The sequence below is a fragment of the Pan troglodytes genome, chromosome 2 (genome assembly GCF_028858775.2).
Source record: "Pan troglodytes isolate AG18354 chromosome 2, NHGRI_mPanTro3-v2.0_pri, whole genome shotgun sequence".
NCBI lineage: Eukaryota > Metazoa > Chordata > Mammalia > Primates > Hominidae > Pan > Pan troglodytes.
Window position 1 is genome coordinate 104254889 of NC_086015.1, and position 17270 is coordinate 104272158.

The 17270-nt window shown below is 36.3% G+C and overlaps 1 protein-coding gene across 50 annotated transcripts in view; it reads right to left on the minus strand.

Moving 5' to 3' along the window:
- Positions 1-17270, minus strand: part of ABI3BP (ABI family member 3 binding protein) — a 244175-nt gene that overhangs the window by 186158 nt on the left and 40747 nt on the right. The gene's annotated exons all lie outside the window — the stretch shown is intronic.

Genomic DNA, 17270 nt, shown 5'->3' on the forward strand with positions numbered 1-17270 from the left:
GCTTTTGGCATATGGCTAGCCAGTTTTCCCAATACCATTTATTAAATTGGGAATCCTTTCCCTATTTCTTGTTTTTGTCAGATTTGTCAAAGATCAGATGGTTGTAGATATGTGGTGTTATTTCTGAGGCCTCTGTTCTGTTCCACTGGTCTATATATCTGTTTTGGTACAAGTACCATGATGTTTTTGTTACTGTAGCATTTTAGTATACTTTGAAGTCAGGTAGTGTGATGCCTCCAGCTTTGTTCTTTCTGCTTAAGATTGTCTTGGCTATGCAGGCTCTTTTTTTATTCCATATGAAATTGAAAGTAGTTTTTTCCAATTCTGTGAAGAAAGTCAATGGTAATTTGATCAGGATAGGATTAAATGTATAAATTACTTCGGGCAGTATGGCCATTTTCACAATATTGATTCTTCCTATCCATGAGCATGGAATGTTTTTCCATTTGTTTGTGTCCTCTCTTACTTCCTTGAGCAGTGGTTTGTAGTTCTCCTTCAAGAGGTCCTTTGCATCCCTTGTAAGTTGGATTCCTAGGTATTTTATTCTCTTTGTAGCAATAGTGAATGGGAGTTCACTCATGATTTGGCTCTCTATTTGTCTGTCCTTGGTGTATAGGAAGCTTGTGATTTTTGCACATTGATTTTGTATCCTGAGACTTTGCTGAAGTTGCTTATCAGCTTAAGGAGATTTTGGTCTGAGATGATGGGGTTTTCTAAATATACAATCGTGTCATCTGCAAACAGAGACAATTTGACTTCCACTTTTCCTACTTGAATACCCTTTATTTCTTTCTTTTGCCTAATTGCCCTGGCCAGAACTTCCAACACTATGTTGAACAGGAGTGGGAGAGAGGGCATCCTTGTCTTGTGCCAGTTTTCAAAGGGAATGCTTCCAGTTTTTGCCCATTCATTATGATATTGGCTGTGGGTTGGTCATAAATAGTTCTTATTATTTTGAGATATGTTCCATCAATGCCTAGTTTATTGAGAGTTTTTAGCATGAAGGGCTTTGAATTTTGTTGAAGGCCTCTTCTGCATCTGCTGAGGTAATCATGTGGTTTTTGTCATTGGTTCTGTTTATTTGATGGATTACATTTATTAATTTGCGTATGTTGAACCAGGCTTGCATCCCAGGGATGAAGCCTACTTGATCGTGGTGGATAAGGTTTTTGATGTGCTGCTGGATTCGGTTTGCCAGTATTTTATTGAGGATTTTTGCATCAATGTTCATCAAGGATATTGGCCTGAAATTTTCTTTTTTTGTTGTGTCTCTGCCAGGTTTTGGTATCAGGATGATGCTGGCCTCATAAAATGAGTTAGGGAGAAATCCCTTTTTTTTTTTATTGTTTTGAAGAGTTTCAGAAGTAATGGTACCAGCTCCTCTTTGTACCTCTGGTAGAATTCGGCTGTGAATCTGTCTGGTCCTGGACTTTTTTTGGTTGTTAGGCTATTAATTGCTGCCTCAATTACAGAACTTGTTATTGGTCTATTCAGGGATTCAGCTTCTTCCTGGTTTAGTCTTGGGAGGGTTATGTGTCCAGAAATTTACCCATTTCTTCTAGATTTACTAGTTTATTTGCATAGAGGTGTTTATAGTATTCTCTGATGGTAGTTTTTATTTCTGTGGGATCGGTGGTAATATCCCCTTTACCATTTTTTATTGCATCTATTTGATTCTTCTCTCTTTTCATCTTTATTAGTCTGGCTAGTGGTCTATCTATTTTGTTGATCTTTTCAAAGAGCCAGCTCCTGGATTCACTGATTTTTTGAAGGGTTTTTCATGTCTCTGTCTCCTTCGTTTCTGCTCTGATTTTACTATTCCTTGTCTTCTGCTAGCTTTTGAAATTCTTTGCCAATAGAGCAATATTTATAAAAATAGGCAGTGGGCTGGATTTGGCCTGCAGGTCATAGTTTACCAACTTTTGGTTAATATCATGAGTCATTAGGGAAATGCAAATTAAAACCACAGTGAAATATTACACATAAGAATGGCTGAAATTAAAGACTGCTAATCCCAAGTGTTAGGAAAAATGTAGTACATCTGGAATTCTTATACATTTTGAGTGTAAATTTTAAATGGTCTAACCACTTGGGAAAATGCTTGCCAGTTAGCTAATAACCTATTAATTTCATTCCTAGGTATTTACTCAGGAGAAATGAAGACACAAGTCTGTGCAAAAACTTGTGTGCAAATATTTAAAGCAGTGCCAAACTAGAAACAAACCCAAATGTCCATCAACAGTTGAACAGATAAACATTTATAGCTCATCCCTACAATGAGATATAGCTCAGCAATAAAACAGAACAAATTACCTACATACACAACATAGTTGAATCTTTTGTCTGGCATGCCGTTACGCTACTGTAGAACGGGCTATGACTTTCCTCATCTCCATAACCACCCTATACAGACTCTCCTGATGGAACGTCATTCAAGCATCTTACAGCACCTGCAGAATTAGTTTTAATAGGGTCTAATATTATTATTCACCACTCAACAAACATAAAGATAGCAAGTCCTTTTCAGGAATTATTATGCTCTAAGAACGGACAATGCTAAGTTTCCAACGTAGTCTATGCTCTGCTTTGACAGCGGGTTACAAGTAGAAAACGTTCCAATGCCTTTATGGTCACATCAGCTTATGAAGGAGCTGTCAAGATGTCATGTCTCAAGTTTATGTATTAAGCAGGGCAGTCACTGTCAGAAGCTTCCAAAAATCATAGTATATGACATAGATTGTATAAAATTAAACTTTAACACTAAGATATACAAACTATAATCTTAAAAAAGAACAAGAGTAAGTCCTTTGTGGGAACATAGATGGAGCTGGAGGCCATTATCCTTGGTAAACGAACACAAGAACAGAAAACCAAATACTGCATGTTCTCACTTATAAGTGGGGGCTAAACGATGAGAACATATGGACACAAAGAGGGGAACAACAGACACTGATGCCTACTTGAAGAAGGAGGATGGGAGGAGGGAGAGGATCAGAAAAAATAACCATTGGGTACTAGGCTTAGTAGCTGGGTGACAAATTAATCTGTACAACAAACTCCTGTGACATGAGTTTCCCTATATAACAAACCTGCACATGTACCCCTGAACCTAAAAGTTAAAAAAAAAAAAAAACAAGCAAACATAGGGATTGGCAATAATTTAACATTTTCTTTAATTCTTAGGGAGTCGAAAAGGGATCACATAGCATGGGCTTTCTGTTCAAATGACTCTCCCTGTCCTGCCACCAGGAATCCAAGGAAAGGTATTAAAAGGAAAAAACCATGGAGTTTCAGTAATTTCCCTGTGACAATGAAGAGTCACTGTGAAGAGAGTGGCCAGAGACAATTATACAAGTATCTTCAGTTGTTCCTGATCCTTATATAGAAATGTGTAGTCTTGTGTGTTAGTCCATAAAATGACTTTTTTCTTATCAAAGACAAGCTGAAAGTCAGTGATGCTAGTGGAAATTTTCATAACAAAAAACCATGGCAGCTTCAGCTAAATACTTTAAGGAGAATGAAAATTAAATGATGTTATCAATTAAGTAATATTAGACAGTATTAAAAGTGTTTCACCAGTGCTGAAACAGCAAGACGCTTACATGACCTTCTATCAGAAGGAGAGTCTGTGTAAGGTGGTTGTAGAGATGAACAAAGTCATGGCCCCTCCTGCAGTGGTATGATGGCATGAAAGAACAAAGTAGGTAGAAGGAATTAAATTGCTTTGGTGGTGGTGGACGTTGTTGGGGGGGCATGTGTGTGTGCATGCACATGTGCCTGTGCATGCATGTGTGTGTGCAGAATTGTAATTGGAATCACAGAATAATTGTTAGGCAAATCCTTTCTAAATTTAAAGTTCTTATATTCAAACTACCAATTCCATATATCTCATTTTATCCTGGCTCTCTGGATCTCCAGGCTGGAATCTTTTCTCAAAATCCCAGATTCTCCATCACTGTCTTCCCAACTCTTTGGGAATGGAGTTTTACTAGGTCCCAGTAGGGAATTTCTGAGTGCTTACAGAGAATTAGTTGGCAGTGAACATGTAGCTGCTCTAAAACATGTCTTCCAGAAAGAGGGATGTCGCTGACAGTTGTTCAGGTTATGCAGTGAAAAACTCATTCAAACATCTTTTTATCGTCTTTATCTATTTTATCTTTATTTATCTTTATCTATTTTATCATTTATCGAGAAACCTGCCCCAATAGTCATGTAGGTTCTTTCCTATTTTCCTTAAGCGTCAGCCGGCTTGAAAAATAAAGGGAGAGAGTATAAAAGAGAGAAATTTTAAAGCTGGGCGTCCGGAGAAGACATCACGTATCGGTAGGTTCTGTGATGCCCCCACAAGCCGCAAAGACCAGCAAGTTTTTATTAGGGATTTTCAAAAGGGGAGGGAGTGTGCGAATAGGTGTGGGTCACAGACATCAAGTACTTTACAAGGTAATAGAATATCACAAGGCAAATGGAGGCAGGGCAAGATCACAGAACCACAGGACCGGGGAGAAATTAAAATTGCTAATGAAGTTTTGGGCACCACTGTCATTGATAACATCTTATCAGGAGACACGGTTTTGAGAGCAACCGGTCTGACCAAAATTTATTAGGTGTGAATTTCCTCTTCCTAATAAGCCTGGGAGCACTATAGGAGACTGGGGTCTATTTCACCCCTAGAGTCTATAGACCATAGGAGATGACCACACCCAGGGGGGCCGTCTATAGGCCTATACCCCCAGGCGCATATTCTCTTTCCCAGGGATGTTCCTTGCTGAGAAAAAGAATTCAGCAATATTTCTCCCATTTGCTTTTGAAAGAAGAGAAATATGGCTCTGTTCCGCCCGGCTCACCGGTGGTCAGAGTTTAAGGTTATCTCTCTTATTCCCTGAACAATTGCTGTTATCCTGTTCTTTTTTCAAGGTGCCCAGATTTCATATTTGTTCAAACACACATGCTCTACAATTTGTACAGTTAATGCAATTATCACATGGTCCTGAGGCGACATACATCTTCCTCAGCTGACAGGATTATGAGATAAAAATAAAGACAGGCATAGGAAATCACAAGGGTACTGATTGGGGAAGTGATAAGTGTCCACGAAATCTTCACAATTTATGTTTAGAGATTGCAGTAAAGACAGGCATAAGAAATTATAAAAGTATTAATTTGGGGAACAAATAAATGTCCATGAAATCTTCACAATCCACGTTCTTCTGCCATGGCTTCAGCCGGTCCCTCCGTTTGGGATCCCTGACTTCCCACAACAGTCATCTTTATTATGGCACCATTCAAACCATCTTTTATTTGTGACTATATACATTAGCCACATTCACAAAGGCCATGCAAAAATAGTTGCTACTTACACAAATGAAAGATTTGATAACGGTAACCAACCTACCATTCCGACCTTTCCTCATAGGCCTCAAGCCACCCCACCCATCCTGCCCTTTTCACTGCATGCCTTTCATTTTTATCTTCCCTGCCTCTTAATTCTGCTATTACTGGTAACTAGGGATACTAGCAGTAGGATGCCTGGTGCAGGCTAGATAGGAACTCAGCTACAAACACTTTGGACATGGTAATCCCTCATTTACAAAGGAAATTACTTCACTATATATATATATATATATATATATATATATATATATATATATATATCTGATATGATGAGTCAGGAATTTAAATAAGAATATAGAGGAAAAGCAATTCTGGACTTTTGTAAATTAATAGCACACAGATTTAGAGGTGGACAGATGGCATCCCTATTTGTGTTCTATAAACACAAATCAGAAAATACAAGAAAAAATTCTGATTAAAATTATTAAAGCAAGATTTGTATAAATCTAAAGAATAATTACATTTAAAATAATGTGCAGAATAAAAGCTATGGTAAAAGTCCCATAAGCCACATAGATAGCTGCCTCAGTGCCAAGGAATGGGGGCTTTTTAAAAAAATCAAAACTTTACTTATACATGAACATATGTTAGCAAGAAGCTCAAATGACAGCATTTCATGATCTCTGCTCCAGGGCAAGCAGAACAGCATGTTCCCTCTCCAAGATGCCTTGTTGTAAGTCTGCCAGCTGGAAGACATGCTCCCACACGCAACATGTGTTCTCAGAGTTCAGGAAATTAAAAGTCTCAGTTCACCTGGAGCACTCCCTTCATAAAGCCACACCCAAGCAATACCCATAGATCCATAATTCCTAGGAGTCAATTAGTGAGCTTTTTATTAGGACATTTTCATCACCAAATACCCAGAAGATGGTTACTTTCAAATTTAGAAAGAAATGTCACTTTACAAAAAGTCCAAGGGGGAAAATCTTCACTTCCTAATGGGGCACTTTATATCTGTTTGCCCAGCTGTTTGCACAAATGAGTTCCAATTCAGCTAAAACCACCAGTTTCCACCTTGGTCAGAATTCCCAGTGCTCTGATTCCTCAGGCCAATACTTCACCGTCTGGTGAATTTGGATGACTGAATGAGACAGACTGAACTGCCAATGTGGACATTTCAGCACCAATTGGCAAGGCTAATAGTTTTACCAAAGGAGCAGTAACTACATTACTGACTTTGTAACCCAACCAACAGCCAAGTAGGAAAACTGCTTTTCAAAGACTACTTTCTAAGTCAACAGTCTCTCATTCTCAAGAAGACACCTCATTCTGAGACATACACAGGTGTCAATTGCACACATTCCCTCAATCTGATTATGCTAAAATTACTCTTTAAAGTTTGAAGTGCGCTGGGGTTTTTTTGGAAGGGGAAAGTGGGAGAGGCAACCTCACACAATCAATGATCATATATAGGTATTTGCTGTAAAGGAAGTGGGACAGTGACATGGTTAACTTCAACTGACCAAAAAAACTAAATAAAATTTATATTTACCTTGGGGCAAATATATTTTTACTTATCTGCTTTTTATTTTATTCCTTTCATTAACTACTGGGTAGTAGGCATCAGTGACACAAATTCGAATATGATATGTCTGATGGCAAAGACTGGACATTCTAGTACATTGGGTAGATGAATAAGTCAGTTGTTTCAGTGCAGCATGATTAGCAGAATTAGTAAAATAATGCTACAATTGAGGGATTCTGAACCTGATATAAAAGGGGTGGAAGAAAGAATATATATAGAAAACGTCCCTTTAGTTTTGTTTAATTAGTCACAAAAGTAGTTTTTATCCCATGAGGATAGATATACCAAAAGCAGGTAGGGAAGAAAGGAGAAAAATACAAGGTGTCAAAGTTTATTTTGTAATACTTTTTCTGTACCACTTTGGAAAAATGGTAGATTCTTAGTCATTATTGTTTTTTAATACATAGAAAAGTAACCCAATAGGCTAAGGAATTTAACAAGACTCATTTCCCTTCTTTTTGTTCTTTGCTTATTTTCATGAAAATTCATGGAGATGATTTGCTTACATTCTGTTGCCCTTTAAAGTAAGAAGTGGTAGTATTAAGTGCTCTTGATGGAAGATGGGCTAGACTCAATTCCAGGGTTCTGAAAGTATGGTCTCCAGATTAGACAATCAACATCATCTGGGAACTTGTGAGACCCCATCCCAGACCTATTGAATTAGAAACTCTGGGGGCAGCAATCTGTATTTCGACAAGCTGTATGGATATTCTGGTGAATAGTCAAGTTTGAGAGCCATTACTCTTTTAAAATTCAGTGCATCGACAATAAAATTAATGGGCCCAATGTCATTTGAAAGACATTTACAGATATTCAATACAGTATGGAGAAAAGAAACTTCACTCAAAACTCCGTTAAATTTCCTATCATGAGACTTTTACACAAATTTTGGTCTGTGAACAAATTCTGTTAATTAGGGTTTCTGAGAACTATTTCTTGAGACACATAAGGTAAAATGTTATGTTTGGAATACTACTAACTTCTGAATGTCAGTTATGTGTCTTTAAATCTAACCAATATATTTAGAGATTTAAAATCAAAGATGAGTTATTTTCCAAATTTTATTATAAAAAAATTTAAACATACAAAAACTTGAATTGTGTAGAGCATATCCATAAGGCAGCAACCAAAAGTCAATGATTCCTGTCTTACTCATTTATCATATACATTTCCGTCTCTCCATCCCTCTGTCCATCATTCATTCCATCTTAATTTTTAATTAATTTCCATGTCAACTGAATTTCAGTACTCTTCACCCCCAAACACTTCAGTATGCATGCCATTAACTAAAGTTTAATATTTATTTATATTTTTCTTTTGAGATAAAATTTAGGTACAATGAAATACATAAATCTTAACTATACATTACTGTTTTCCCCAAATGCCATACATCTGTGTAACCCAAACCTTTATCAAGATTTATAATATCATCATCAACCCAGAAAATTTCCTCATGCCCCTTCCCAGTTCATTCCCACCACATCCTCCCAGGGACTATTGTTCTTAATTTTAATATCATAGATTAGTTTGCCTGTTCTAGACTCTTCGATTAAATAAAATCACACAGTATGTAGTCTTTCATGTAAGGTCTCTTGCACTTAAAATGTCTTGATGATATATCAGTTTTGTTGCATGCATCAGTAGCTTTTTGTTGTTATTGTCACAGTAGTATTCAGATAGTTATTAAAGCCAACATTTTTACATCTTCCAGTTGTCTTCATAATCAGCCTCTTTTGATTGTACTATTTTTAAAATGTTTGATTATATGATGATAAAATTTTTTCCAAGAAAAAGTGAAATTATATATGTATATTTCTAATTTTCCAGATTATTTACTTATAATGCTATTAACCAGGGAAACAAAACTATCAACTCTTCTATTTATAATAGACAATTACTACACTTAACTAACTTCTTAGTAGTAAGCGCAGATAAAACCATATAATGACTTCATCTTCACTGAAAAGCTAAATACTGGACACTGATACTCAAGGTCTCTGACACCTTTCCCTCTCACTCCCAGCTGAGAGAATGCCAGGCATGAGCCTCTTTTGACAATTAAGTGTAATATTGACTTTCTTATGTCAAAGAATGATTTTCATGAAGATGAAAGTAGATAAGTTTAACTGTTTTTAATTTTTAAAAATCCTGTCCTTACAATTCTCAGAGTGATCAGGTATCAAAAAATAGAAAATATATCATTTAAATTAATATTACTCTGAGTAATTTTCCAAAAGGACTCATACTTCTTTTTCTTTTCTTCTCTTGATAACTCCAGTTTGGGCACTCATTAAATTCCTTTGGCCAAATAGAGGTTAAGTTTAATCAGAGTGATTATTTACAGGACAAAGCAGAAAATGTTACTTCTACCAATATTAAAACATCCTGCATGTACAAGATTACATATTTCTATTGCAAAACACTGTTCCAGGGAGCAAATTGAAAATACTCTTGATAAAAAATGAAAATCTTGCCATCTTGTAAAAACATTGTCAAAAAAATCACACAGCTTTCTTAAATAAATCTGATTTTTTAAAGTTTTGCAAATAAAAAACATGAGATGAAACTGGAACCAATGGTTTTATCCGCCATCTTTGCTTAGACATTTGGCATCTTCATGAATTGTTTGTAATTTGTTTAGTTCATAATTACCCAGTACTGATGGTATATACTTGTTCATTTGGAGATTTCACAGCATCAAAAGTCTTCTAAAGACTGCAGGGAAATGGCTAAACTTATCCTGAGAATATGGCCAAGTGGCCTCATATACTAAGGCTGAGTGGCCATGAGATGTCAGGAGGCTCTAAGAAAGGCCATTTGCTCTCAACTCCACTGTGGGCATCTCATATTATTAATAACATGTTGTGGAAGAAGCAGGAGGGGTTCTGAGATCAACTTGGCTTTTAATTGTGTTTGACTTTAGGTCGGCTGTCTTCTCTAAGCCTCATTTTTCTCCTCTGTAAAATATTTTGAGGAATCTCAAATTCATTCTCAATCTAATACTCAAAAGTGTCTCTAACATCTCATCCAGAAAAAATACTATCTTCCTACTAAAGTGCAAGAAAATCCAAATAAATCAGAAAATAATTTTTTAAGGAAACACTAATAATTTCCAGATAATTTTTTCACAGGTCTCCCCAATCGTACTTCAAATATAAAAAAAAAAGGAACAAATATTTTCACGAGCATATGGAAGAAATATATGTGACTGTCACATATAATTTTTAACAGCTCTAGTGAGATATAATTCATATATCATAAAATTCTCCCATTGTAAGTATACAGCTCAATGATTTTATAGCTCAAACTCACAGAAGTTGCTAAATTTATGTAATTTACTAAATCTATCATAATCCATATTCAGAACATTTCCATTACTCTAAAACATTCCATTTTACCCATTAATAGTAAATCTCTCTGTTCCCACCCTTAGCTCTAGGCAACCACTGGTCTACTTTCTGCTTTTCTGGTAATTAAATATAAATGGACTTACATGACATGTTCTCTTCACACCTGGCTTCTTTCATTCAGCATCATTTTTATGAGACTCATCCATCCATGCTGTATCACTAGTTCAGTCCTTTTATTTGCTAAATAGAATTTTATGAATATATCACATTTTATTTATTCAATCCAAATATTCATCAAATATTTGGATTGTTTCCAGTTTTAGCTATGAATAGTGCTGCTATAAAATTTCATGTACAAGTCTTTGTGTGAACATATATTTTTAGTTTTGGGAGGTAAATATGTAGGTGTAAAACTGTTCAGTCATACGGTAAGTTTATGCATAATTTATTAAGAAACTCCCAAACTTTTCCAGTTTTATATTAATTGCTAAGATTGTGAATATTTCTCTTGCTTGAGGACCACTCCAAATTGTGATCATCCAGAAAATGAGCTGTCTTGTTTTATCAATGTCACTAAATATACGTTAGATAATAAAATTAATTATTTTAAGCCCTGGGATTTCTATCTTTAGTCATTAAGGAAGATGAGATTGGCCGAGCATGGTGGCTCATGCCTGCAATCCCAGCACTTTGGGAGGACAAGGTGGGCAGATCACCTGAGGTCAGGCATTCGAGACCAGCCTGGGCAACATGGTGAAACCCTGTCTCTACTAAAAATGCAAAAATTAGTCAAGCATAGTGACATGCGCCTGTAATCACAGCTACTCAGGAAGCTGAGGCAGGAGAATTGCTTGAACCTGGGAGGCAGAGGCTGAGGTGAGCCAAGATCATGCCACACACTCCAGCTTGGGTGACAGAGCAAGACTCTATCTCAAAAAAAAAAAAAAAAAAAAAAAAGATGAGATCACTTATTTTGTTATAATAATTATTGTGATTCCAAATTTATCCAGAAAACAAGAAATACACTTTTTGCAAAACAATACAATGACCATTGACATTGTTCGAAATGAGTTTGAAGGCTGGGTGTGGTGGCTCACACCTGTAATTCCAGCACTTTGGGAAGCCAAGGTGGGCAGATCACCAGAGATCGGGAGTTTGAGACCAGCCTGACCAACATGGAGAAACCCTATCTCTACTAAAAATACCAAATTAACTGGGCGTGGTGGTGCATGCCTGTAATCTCAGCTGCTTGGGAGGCTGAGGCAGGAGAATCACTTGAACCCAGGAGGCAGAGGTTGTGGTGAGCCCAGATCGTGCCATTGCACTCCAGCCTGGGCAACAAGAGCGAAACTCCGTTTCAAAAAAAAAAAAAAAAAAAAAAGAAAAGAAATGAGTTTGAATTTGAAGCAGAATAAATTACTGAGTTGTCTTTCAATCTCCAGTCATTCCAGTTTTAAGAATAGTTTAGGCTATACTAATTATGTGAATATTTGTTCACCATGAAATTAATCAGTCCTGAAGACATTAACTTTATTTGTACTTAAAATTAAAATGAAATTACGTGTACATTTTGCCTTGTAACCAAATGCTTCAGTTGGGTTTTTCTATGAAAATAAATAGCTATCTTTCCTGACTAGGGATTTATTACTATTTTGACAATATTTGTCATTTTTACGGTAATAATTAAAACATTTTGAGTGTCTAAAATGTTTTTCAATATTAATAAAATATTGAAATTTTGAATTATGCACATACCTGATATATCTCATTAATAACATCTCTGATGGTTTGCTATTAATGTCGTATTTGAGCTTTACTAGGTGAGAAAAAGAAAGTCAAAGTGGCTTGGCATCATTGCCTACTAGGCTGACATTATTAAAATTTCCTCATCTAGTGGGTGTGGCCCAAGCTTAAGACTAGGTGCTTAAAATAGAATTTTATAACATTTAGCCAATGTTCGCAAAATCTAACTGAATGAATCCATTTGAAAAAAAATCTTCCTGACTTTAAATTGCAGAAATAAGAAGGAAGGCTGTCTCACAACTTTTTATCAGGCAAATTTTTTTTTCTTGTATTTTAAACCTAGGAGCTACAATGAATTTCCCCACTTCACTCAAAACTCCGAACTTGGAAGTGAAGAGATGTGATTGTCCTTTGAGTAGTCCAAATACTGCCTATGGGGAATTGTTCCTTAGACACTGCAAATATGAATATAGTAATTCCCACTGGTTATACTATTCCCCAGTGTGAAATAAATTAATTTAAATGGTAAGAAAGAGAGGCCAGGAGACAGAATAAGGGAATGGAGTAAGTTGAAGTTGAGATAGTAAACTGTTAGGTAACAAAAACTATGAAGCTGAGAAAAAAAAGATAAAGAGTGATGGATAAGGCAATTTATTGGTAGCAGGAAATAGACCCAAGGGAACACTAGAGGGAAAATCAAAGATTGCGGGACTGAGGTGCCCAAACCTTCAATAGCTCCATAACTGCTGTGATCTGAAGAGGTAACACATTTAATGAATGGGTAGGAATGAGTCAGCCATCGTTTAAGTGTGCATATTGGGTGAAGAGGGAGGGCAGGAACAGCATTCTCAGACATAAGGAATAGCATGAGCAAAGGTGCTGAGGGAGGAAGTAGATGATGGATTTAAAGATCCTAAACAAAGTCAGTCTGGTGGGATATAATGGGTTAAGGAGTATGCAGGGAAGCTATAGAGGACAGGGGGTCAGATCATGCAGGGCCCTGGTAGAATACATTAAAATATGCGTTAGAAGCAAAGCTAAATTGTTTTTCCCTACGAAGCTACACACGAGCCAAACTTCTCAGAAATGAATAATACAAAATTCAAATCTTAGATGATTAAAAATAAGTCCACATGGTAGAAAAGTTGCCTCACAAGTTCTTAGCAACAAGCAGCTCAAATGCTCAGAACAAGATTTGATTTCAGTAGAAAAAAATGCTATTTTTAAAACGAAAAGTGCCAAACATATTTTACAACTAGATTATAGTTTAAATGGAATTCGATCCATACAAGTCCTTACTGCAAACAGAATGTGTTACTAAAATCAGTTGTTATTAATTCTGTTTTTAGCCAAAAGCTTGATGAAAACAAAGCAATTGCAGTTTAATTGCCGCAATTGGCAGAGACAGCCTGAGAATTAAACTGCTTACAACTTACTATATGAATACTTCTGTCTTTCCCAAATCACTCATTTCACTTCCCTCCCAGGCTGGTGGCACATTTTCATCTCCCTTTCCTCTACCCCAATAATAGTCCCTGCATTCACTTTTTAACTTAAAAAATTATACAAATAATACTGGTTGAGTATCCTTTATCCTAAATGTTTGGGACCAGACATTTTACAAATTTCAGAATTTTTTAGGATTTTGGAATATTTGCATTATACTGGTTGAGCATCACAAATCCAAACATTCAAAATCCAAAATGCTCTAATGAGCATTTCCTTTGAGCATTTGGGATACTCAACTTGTACACATTCATTTTAATAAGAAATTTAAGAGAGTTGGAAAAGAGAATATTTTAAAAAAATTATTCATTTAATATGCAGATAAATCTTCTGTAAACATTTTTATATGTTCTTCCAGATAGTTTTTCCTGGGAATAATACATTACAGTCTGCAAAAATAAGGTTATACTCCAAGTGCTGTTCCATAACCTGCATTTTCTTCAATAAAAATATAGCTTTATATCTTTATTTTTAATGACACTACTGTCTTTCAATTAATTCATTGGGAATTTTCTTTGATAGTAGGTAAACTGACCCTATATCATCTCAGTGAGTTGGCACAGTTTAACGTTCATCTCAATAAATTCACAATTGAAGTTTTTATTTATTTATTTATTGTTGAGACAGACCCTCGCTCTGTCACAGGCTGGAGTGCAGTGGTGCGATCTTGGCTCACTGCAGCTTCTGCCTTACAGGCTCAAGCAATTCTCGTGCCTCAGTCTCCCAAGTAGCTAGGACTACAGGTGTACAACACCATGCATGGCTCTTTGTTGTTGTCGTTGTTATTTTTAGTAGAAATGGAGTTTCGCCACGTTGATCAGGCTGGTCTCGGACAATTGGCCTCAAGGGATCTGCCCACCTTGGCCTCAAAAGTTGCTGGGATTACAGGCATGAGCCACCTTGCCTGGCCAACAATTGAATTTATTTTGGTGAAATTTGGTATTCGTTTTTGGGATAAGGTATTGATCTTATAAAGTTCGAGCTCAGTTTTTTAAAATCATATTTGAGATCTGTTACATTGAATCCATATTACAATTAGATAAGCTCATTGTATTGTTTGTGAGATTATTGCTAAAATTTTTGGCTATGGAAGCACTGATATTTCCATGATCTTGAGATTCCTCATCTGATCCTGTAAGGAGTGGCGTTTTGAAGAAGGAGGACTGTATAGTGGAACATAATGGGCCACACACAGGGTTTGGAGTTGGAAAACCTGTGTTCAAGTCCCAAATTAAACCCACAATTGCCCTTTTGTTCAACTGTTATATGGATAATTCACTTACTATCCAAATGTCACCTTTTCTCCTGTAAAGTAGTATTAATCATAGAACTCTCTCAGAATTGATGGGAAGATTAAGTAAAACAGATTGTGAAAAGCAGTTCCTGAACTGTGCAGCTCAGTAAGGGTTGTTTTTGATCTGACTTTATCCTTGGGTTCTTTTTCACTTCAGTGTACTTTGAGTTTTTAACATTCCTTGTCTTCCAACCAAAAATTCATTCTATATAGATGCTGTTTATATGCAGACTATAAGCTATATAAGGATACTGTCCCTAGCACGGTGCCTGGCAGAGAACGGATATTCAATTAATATGTTTTGAATGAATGAACAAACACATACAATAGTTTTTTAAAATGGAAAATATTATGCTTGATAGGAATTAATACTATAATAAACAAATGAGTCTCTTCAAATAAACTGTACTGTACTGGAGGATGTAGACTCGTAAGTTATTACTCAATGCACTCAACAAATTCTACATAGAGGAGGGACCCGCATGCAGAGGTAATTCAGAGGAGCACTGACTAGTTAGAAGTGGGTGAGTCAGGAATGGTATCACAGAAGAAGTGGCATCTGATCTGGGTCTTGAATGTCAAGAAGGACTTGTCCAGAGAACAGGAAGAAGGAAATTTCAGACTGAAGAAAAGTAAAGATGAAGGTCGAGGTGTTGATATCTGTGATAATTCATTCTACATGATATTATATAAGGTGTAGACTATCAACATCTCTTGCTGGTCAAACACTCTTTTCATCTACTCTCTTTTAAAAATTAATATAAGATTACAAATATCTAACGGCATTTCATATCATTTCCACAAGGAAATCTTTCTTCTGAGTGGAGAGTTATTTCTAAGGGCTCTAATCATCATATGCATGTACTTGATCTCTGTGGTGTCCATCCTCGTCCAGGCATCTCATACTAGTCATTCACAGTAATGGGACAACCTGTTTTATGGGGCTGAGGCCACGTGCCCAGGGAACATTACATTAATCCCAGCACACTAAAGTCAACTGAGGATAAGATGCGCCCAAAACCTCTCAAAAGAACAATGTGGACTAATTCTTAACATTCATCTGCCACACTAACTGTTCACCGGAGAGTAACAAAATATCTATTATTTCCCACACCAGCATTAGAATAATTTCAATGATTTTAATGATTCTAAAAATGTCTGAGACAAGTCTAGTGCAGACTGGAGAATCCCATGTTTCAGACATTGGTCTGAAGTTCTCATTTCCCATAACTTCTCTCTAGCACTGCAGACCTCTGACCACCCTAATGCATCTGCCCTCACATGTGTATGCACGTGTGTGAGCACCCTTTGCCCCACCTCCCCCTACATCTTGATTTTACTCTGTGACACAGTGGTATCCTAATTCTCATTTTCCATGAAATTTCCATCTCTCTCCCTTACTTCTATTCCTCCTCTGGCCCTCATAACATGGCAATTCACAAAGTTTCTGTCTTTTGCTCCTTTAGAGAACTGCTTTACAATTAAGGCTTCAATCATAACTTAGCTGCTAACTAGTAAGTAGCTTAGCTAATTCTGATATCTGAACCTCTATTTCTGGATACTTATTTGGTTCCAGTCCTACAAGCTTTGTGAACCACTGACACTTTTGTTGATGCGATCAGGCTCCAACCATCATTATCTTCCTCAAAACCAGTTTACTTCTCTACCATCCATGATGTGTCACAGTCCTAGGCTCCCAAGTCACACTTGAGGAGTCAGGTTTTATATACACCTTGCTCCAAAACCTGCATAAAACATGGAGAAGTCCAAATGCAAGGATGCCTATGACTTTGCTTCATTACCATCCTGAGAACTTGGAGCAGTGGTTCTCTTCTGAAAGGCTAAACTTCTAATTAAAGAGTGAGTTTTCTTCTTTTCCTTCTCCTTGACCACTTTGGTGCAGGTTATCTTGAGCCCAAAATTTTATTATAATAGAAGACATTCTTAAGGACAAACCATATGTAGGTTATGGTTTCATTTGAATTACTTGCAATGAGTTGTAAATAAGTCAGTGTTTTCCAGCAATTCCTATCTCACCTTCTTTCTTAGCCCCACCCAACAAGATCACTGTTTATTAACTCTAGTTCACCCCATTTGTACACAGTTGAATAAAATCCCAGCTCCTCCTGCTAATATTCTGATCTCTAAGGGGAAAAGGCATTTTTATCTCTTGTCTACAAATAATTCCTTAAATTTTGGCCAAAACTATCTCCCTTCCAGATCAATTCATCTCAAGAAACATTTTAAGTTCACAATACATACTGTACAACATAGTGACTATAGTTAATAACAATATAGTTAATAACAATTCAAGTATACTTGAAAATTGCTAAAAGTAGATTTTAAGATACAAAAAATGTCATGTGAAGCAATTAGCTTAGTGAATTAGCTTGATTTAGCCATTCTACAATGTATACATATTTCAAAACATCATGTTGTATGCCATAAACATATATGATTT